This window comes from Lolium rigidum, chromosome 5, assembly GCF_022539505.1.
Source record: "Lolium rigidum isolate FL_2022 chromosome 5, APGP_CSIRO_Lrig_0.1, whole genome shotgun sequence".
Lineage (NCBI taxonomy): Eukaryota > Viridiplantae > Streptophyta > Magnoliopsida > Poales > Poaceae > Lolium > Lolium rigidum.
Genome location: NC_061512.1, coordinates 168,164,946 through 168,171,415, shown reverse-complemented (window position 1 = coordinate 168,171,415; position 6,470 = coordinate 168,164,946). Strand labels below are relative to the sequence as shown.

Genomic DNA, 6,470 nt, shown 5'->3' with positions numbered 1-6,470 from the left:
GGATTGTGTGTTCGCGGTAGGAAATTTTTTGTTTTCTATGCAACGAATCCCTACAGTAGGGTTATCAGATCCGACTGACATTGAAGACGTCGACCGAGGAGTCGGTGGCGGGGAGGAGTTTGTCGAGTCCGTCAGGCCAGCCGAAAGATCGACTGACGACGACAGGATTGGCCCTGTGGCCAATGGTGGTGATTTTCTTGCTGATCTGGGAGCGCGTGACTCCAGCAATCGAAGGACACCTTCTGCGTGACGTTGTAGTGGACGCTGCCAAACGTCATCTCCATGTTCCCTTGCAGATCTAAAAAAGTTGAGCGAGACGAGTCACTGTGCGGGGAGAATTCGTAGGAGCCGAATCGAATCGGACTTCCCAAGATCGGTGATGACGATGATGGCGTCGATGAAGCTGCCGACGACATGACTGGATCTGCCGATGACGGATCTTGTGCCGACAGGGTTCCCACAAACGGCGCCAATTGTCGGGGGTGCTCCTCGACAATGCCCTCCGTTTGGGGCTTTGGGTTGACGGAATCCTGTAGGCTGATACGAACCATCGGTTAACAGACAAGCGGGGAGAGCAATTTACCCAGGTTCAGGGCGCTCGATGAGGTAACACCCCTACGTCCTGCCTGTCTGATCTTAATTATGAAAATATCGAGTTACAATGGGGTGCCGAAGCTTTCGGCTATGATCTCGTCGAGAGGCTAAGTGCTACGGTGACCTAGCTCTAGACTTCTGGTGGCCAAAGTTGCTAAGATTGATTGTGTCCCCCTCGGCAGCCCCTCTCCTGGCCTTTATATAGGAGGCCAGGTCTCAAGAGATCTGTCCGGGTATGACTAGGTTTACAAAAGACCTAGCTCTAAACTTTCCTTGTTCGGATCCTCTTCGTCTTGTTCTTCAAGGCATCCTCTTCAGCACCGTCCTAGTGGCCCACCTTGCCATCGGGTATCTTCATGGGCCTCCAGTTGGGCCGCACATGATAGGGCAATGTCGGTTACCCGAAGGGTAATGCCCACGTCATCGGTGTTCGTCACGTAACAGTAGTGATGATCTTGTTAGTTGATCAAGGTAGCATATTTGATATTCAAACATCATGTCAAAGTACTTATTGCTATGCTTTGTTAATTCTTAATACAAGATTGCGTGGAGTTTTCCCTTTCTTGTGGAGTATAAGAGAGATGTGTTGCATCATCTCTATGTTAGTACGTGATACCCATATGAATGATTATCTTCTTTACTATTATATCTGAGTTCATACGTCGTCAAAAATATTTGATGTTAAAGATTGGAGACATCTTAGCCATCCAATTTTATTAAACGTTTCCCGCTTGCCATCCAGCCATCCGTCACGACAAACCATTCACTTTCCAAAAATATGACGATGTATGATCAATCACGGGTTAAATATATGGAAATCAATCACGACGGTAAAATAATATGTGCATGCGATCCCATCAGAAATTAATACGGAATCCCACACGCCCACGAAAAATAAAATCAAAACATGATCTCACCTTCCTTTTATTTTTTTTGAACAGAGACAGGGCCTAGAAGGCCCCAAAGGTTTTCATTCAGTCAACACGTGGCAGGTACATTTTACAAAGAGGACCTCTGGCTCTATTGCACAGAGAAACCAGAAATTTGAAGAAAGGTCCTCTAAAATTATGAAAAACACCCTAGGACAAAATCTAGGAATGCAATCAGGTCCCTGGGGGTCTCCGCCACCAGTCGCCGGCGATCTCCAAACGTTGCCGTCGAGATGCGATGCCATGTTGCTCAAGAGCATGCTTCCGGCGAAGCATCTGATCCGCCGGTCACTCCTCCTCCTCCAGGGACGCACCACTTGTCGGTGGAGAAGTGCTGAGCTCCGACGAACCGAGCGCAGAAGGGCCTCCGCGATGGAGGTTCTTGAAGGGCCGCCTTGCCGGCCAAGGATCACGGTGCCGAGGAAGAGCACCATGTATTTCGCTCGAAGGAGTGCTTGATCTGCATCTCCGTAGCACCCTGCATGCAGAAGCCGACGAGCTGTGGTCGCGAGTGTCTCGCCGCCGCTTCTCTTCTGGCCTCCATGTCCAGGAAGGAGAAGTTGCGGGTCAACAACCAGAAACCACACGCCCCGTCGACGGAGAAGACCAGATCCTCTGCCTCGATCCAAAAACAGCACACCACACATCCACTCCTCCTCGCCACCAAGGCCGGCCAGGAGAGATGCAGAAGCGCACCTTGCAGTACGAAGAAGAATCCCCACCTCGCCACCATGGCCGGCCTGGGGAGCTTCGTCTTCACCGCAAGAGGGAGGGAGAAGAACCAGTCGCCAGCTTTATTGAAGAAGACGACGCCGCTGCCCGCCGCACCTCCCTCCGACCATCGGAGTAGAGATAGTGCCAGCAACAGCCCTAGACCAGCCTGGATCCGGCGGCGAGGATCCAGACTTCCATCTCCTCTACGGGACATACGCCCAAACGATGGCAGAACGCCACAAACAACTAGAAACCTACAGATCTACACGTAGAACTACTCCGGCGCCCAACCTAAGAAGCCTAGGAGAGCGTTACGGGCGGGGGGGGGGGGGGGGGATGACCGGTCGAAAAGTCACCTTCCTTTTAAGGCAGGTCTTTCTGTCGTGAACAAACGTGATCCCCTTGTTTCGCTAGGAGAGAAATCTCTCAACCCGCCTTCCCCTCGTTTCCCCTCGTTTCCATTTCATTGACAAGCACCACATCGCCTCCTTTGCCCCTCTCACAAACCAGTGCCGTCGCTGCCTTCCAGACCGCCTCCTGGGTCCTGCCTGGACGCCGCCGCTCGACCGCGCCGACTACCACTTGTATGCCGCCGCCAAAATCCCCCGCCGCCGCGCCCAACCTCCTCGCCGAGTCGCCTATGTCGGAGGAATCCGACCCATGGTGGACGGCAGCGGCCTGACCTCTGCCAGTCTTTCCCCCGCACGGTCGTACACACACGTCGATGTCGCGGCCGATACGCCGGCGGGATCTGCTCGGTAGGCCGGCAACTGCACGTCTCCAATAGACGTGGCTGGTTCACGTCCCTGTCGTGGGCGGACATGCTGCGTTTTGCGTCAGATCTGAGCGGCTCCGCGGCCTGTGGCCGACAGTGGGACTTGCGGCTGGGGACCTCTTCGGACGCGTCCTGGCCATGGCCGCCACAGATGAGAGGGAAGCGGGTCACACCGTCCAAGAGAGGGAAGAATTGACGCCGCGGAAGAGGGACCCATTAGAAGAGCAGCGCCTCCGCCATCCCGACGAACTCCAGGACGGCTCGATTCCAGGTCATTGAGGTAAGCATTGATACGCAACTGCCTCCGTCCCTAATGTATGCCTTTTTTTTGTAGCGTATTCAAGTGAGTTACTTCCATGTTGAGATAAGCTTTTTCCAACAAGGTAAGATTATGCTACATAGTTGCTACTTTATCTCATGCCTTTTCTTCTCACGATAGATTATGTGATTACTGTCCTCATTGGTAAAATTTGCTTAGCGTCCATTATCTACTTTATAGAGAAACCCTAGAGTGATTGCCCTTCTTTGGTAAAATTTCACTTCTGGTCCATTACATGATTTTTGCAGAAATCACATGGTGCTTATTATTGTCATACTTTCCTTTCTTCTGAGCAGAATTTGTAGGCAAACAAAAATGTCATGTCTTATCTTTTTACTTAGAGCGGTGCATCCAGGAGGAAGTATTTGTTACTCAAAAAAATTATTATCTTCTTACTCAAAAACTTTGTAGGCATTCTGTCCTCAACGGCAGGAAATAATGCGACTTCTGCATGGCATTCATGTCTGATTTTCTCAATAGTATTTGCAACTCTAGGAAATAATTTATTATGCTATTTCATACATGTAGGCTGGCGAGAAGAGAGGAAGGAGCAGAAGTACCAGAGCTCCGGGTGCGGCCGTGCCGTGGTGGGGTGGCAAGCTGGGGAATGGAGTCGGCCGTGAAGCAGCTCGGTGGGGGAATACAGAGAGAATTTCTTGCGATGTGGTGTGACATTAATTTGCTTGATGCTTTTGGAGGTAAAGAGATTTTAGCTCGTGCTCTGAAATTATATTGCCTGCTGTGTTGCTATCTGCTACTGCTCCTTTACTATCTAGCTGCTGTTATTGTTGCTCGGTTATTTTTTGCTAAGACAGTGATAGAAATCGTGAGATAGAGAGATAGCTGATGCTATGAACTTTTAGAATCTTGTTGATTGCTAGCTGCTGCTAATAATTCTATTTCTAGGATGGATGAGTGTGCCTTCCTGGAGTTTATGTTGGGTTGTATCGAGATTATGTTGTACTATCAAATGTTCGGTGTTTGACAGAGAGTGGGAGAGAGATATATATATATATGGTAGTTATAGAAGATTAATATAGTATATGTTAGTATGATATAGAGTGAGATTTGCCGCTTCAGTCGGAATGTAAGCTAATCCAAATATATTTTTATTCTAGATAAGAACGGTTTAGTAAGCTGATCCAAATATGTTTATCTTCTGAATTTCTCATGCAGATGTCAGTGGTCAGGCTGTAGTAACTATGTGTGTGTTGCAGACTAGAGTACTAAGAAAAGGTATGTTTTTGGCACATGATGCTACGATATCAAGTAATTTAAGGAGTTTCATGTTTAATTATATCATATGTTCTATCATCTGGTAAGTATTTAGGATATCTTTTGCTTGATTTTCGTTTTGATGCTGCCTATTGTTACCGTGGATGCCAATGAAGGAGAGCACTTGCTAGGCTGATAACCAATTGAATTTTCTTATGACACATGTTTTTTCAAGTTCATCTGTAAAATCTAATGGACTCTAAGGGCGTCAGTTGTTTCTGTGGTTCAAATAGTGCCCTTTCAGAATTACTGATACTTAATTATCTAAATCTCCAGAGGTTAGTAAATTAGAAAAATAATTATTGGAATATCACTATTATATCTCAGAATATGTACTGTATATCCCTCTGGCCTCCACCCATCAGCATAGTACTATGCATTGCATCAAAGCAGTGTATGTCTAGCAGCCGACGACGCGACGAAACCAGGATTACCTCTCGCTGAGTGGTGGCCATTGATGCACTCCAGGTGACGCTCATTGGATTTTTATGTTGAAAATTTGGTTGGTACTCACCCACTCATCACATCCTAAGACTAATGTATTACCTGGTGTTTTGGCCTAACTAGAAACTGGATTGGTTAGAATTCGGTTGCTATCATAACTATGTCCGCTGAAATAAAATTTTGGTAATGTTTCATCCATGCTTCTGTAAGGAGCGTTCATATTATTGGGTTTGGGTGGTAGCATGTGTAGTTTATTCTTCCTTCATGCAGTATTATATATGGGTAGGTGCATTATAATGGATTTGTTAAATTTTATTACTCTTCATCAATGGCTTGATTAGTTTTTGGAGAACACGTAAAATCTGAACATACCTGGTACATATTTTTGTTTGGTTGTTTGAAGACGATGATTTTGGTTGAAAATCCTCTCTTCATGACCAGTGGGAACATTTTTAGTGCATCTCTCTACTTTTGGTATCTCCACTCTATAATATCACAGAAAATGACTCTTATCCTATTCGTTTTCAGTGGTGCCCAGATGTTTCCCTTGGTGACAAGGCATATGTCATGTTTCAAAGTTCACTTTATCAAATACAGTGTTCCACAAAAAACCGGACATCTGGTTTGATCTTCTATTTTTTAAACCTTTTTCTTCCAGCGAATTTGATGTATGGGGCATGTAGCATACAGTGGTAGCGATTTGATGTATCACGCATGTAGTAGAGCCGAGGTAGTGATTTTGATGTATGGGGCATGTAGCAAAGCAATGCTAGGATTTCAAGGATTGGAGAAAGTGAGGTCTAATTCATTTCTTTTGCTCCTCTGGTTGTAAGCACAAGTTCTCCGAATCTTCTTAAATGAAGAAAGTTGTCTTCTTACTTTTGAGAGGTGAATAAAGGATTTTCTTGGGGTTATGCTGTTAATTCTAAATGGATGTATGTTTTTGTTAAATTTATATTAGTTGGGATGTGCATTGCTCGTGTAAGATTACCATGGTTGGAGGTGACAAGTTGCATACATGCTATTGTATGGATTGTTTGAGGAAGCTTGATTCAGGCACGATACTTCCACTCTAATTTTATTTCCTTTGCCAACAGTTTATTTTAACTTCTCATCCAAAACTAAGTGTGACATTGATTTAAGTACCAGATAGATGGATATGGTGTAAAAAAAATCTCTTATTTTCCCTGTTTGCATCAAAACACGAAAACAAATGTTCTTAATTGGATTGTTAATGCAAGATTTCATATGGGTGCATTTTCTTAAGAAGTAAAGAGGGATTTTTTAGCCAGCATTGTATATTGCAACTGTATTTTTCTTATATATAGGAAATTCAAAACTTAAAGAGTGCAAAATGGGGGTTATCTCACTATTACATGGCTAACTATTCTATGCTGTAAAAATGGGGGTTATCTCCACG

The 6,470-nt window shown here is 45.6% G+C and overlaps 1 long non-coding RNA gene across 1 annotated transcript; it reads left to right on the top strand.

Annotated features, from left to right (window-relative positions):
- Positions 1-2,659: 2,659 nt before the first annotated feature.
- LOC124655118 lies at positions 2,660-5,973 on the top strand. The gene is made up of 3 exons (XR_006988575.1): positions 2,660-3,395; positions 3,860-4,029; positions 4,508-5,973. It is a non-coding gene; the product is annotated as an uncharacterized LOC124655118 (long non-coding RNA).
- Positions 5,974-6,470: the final 497 nt, after the last annotated feature.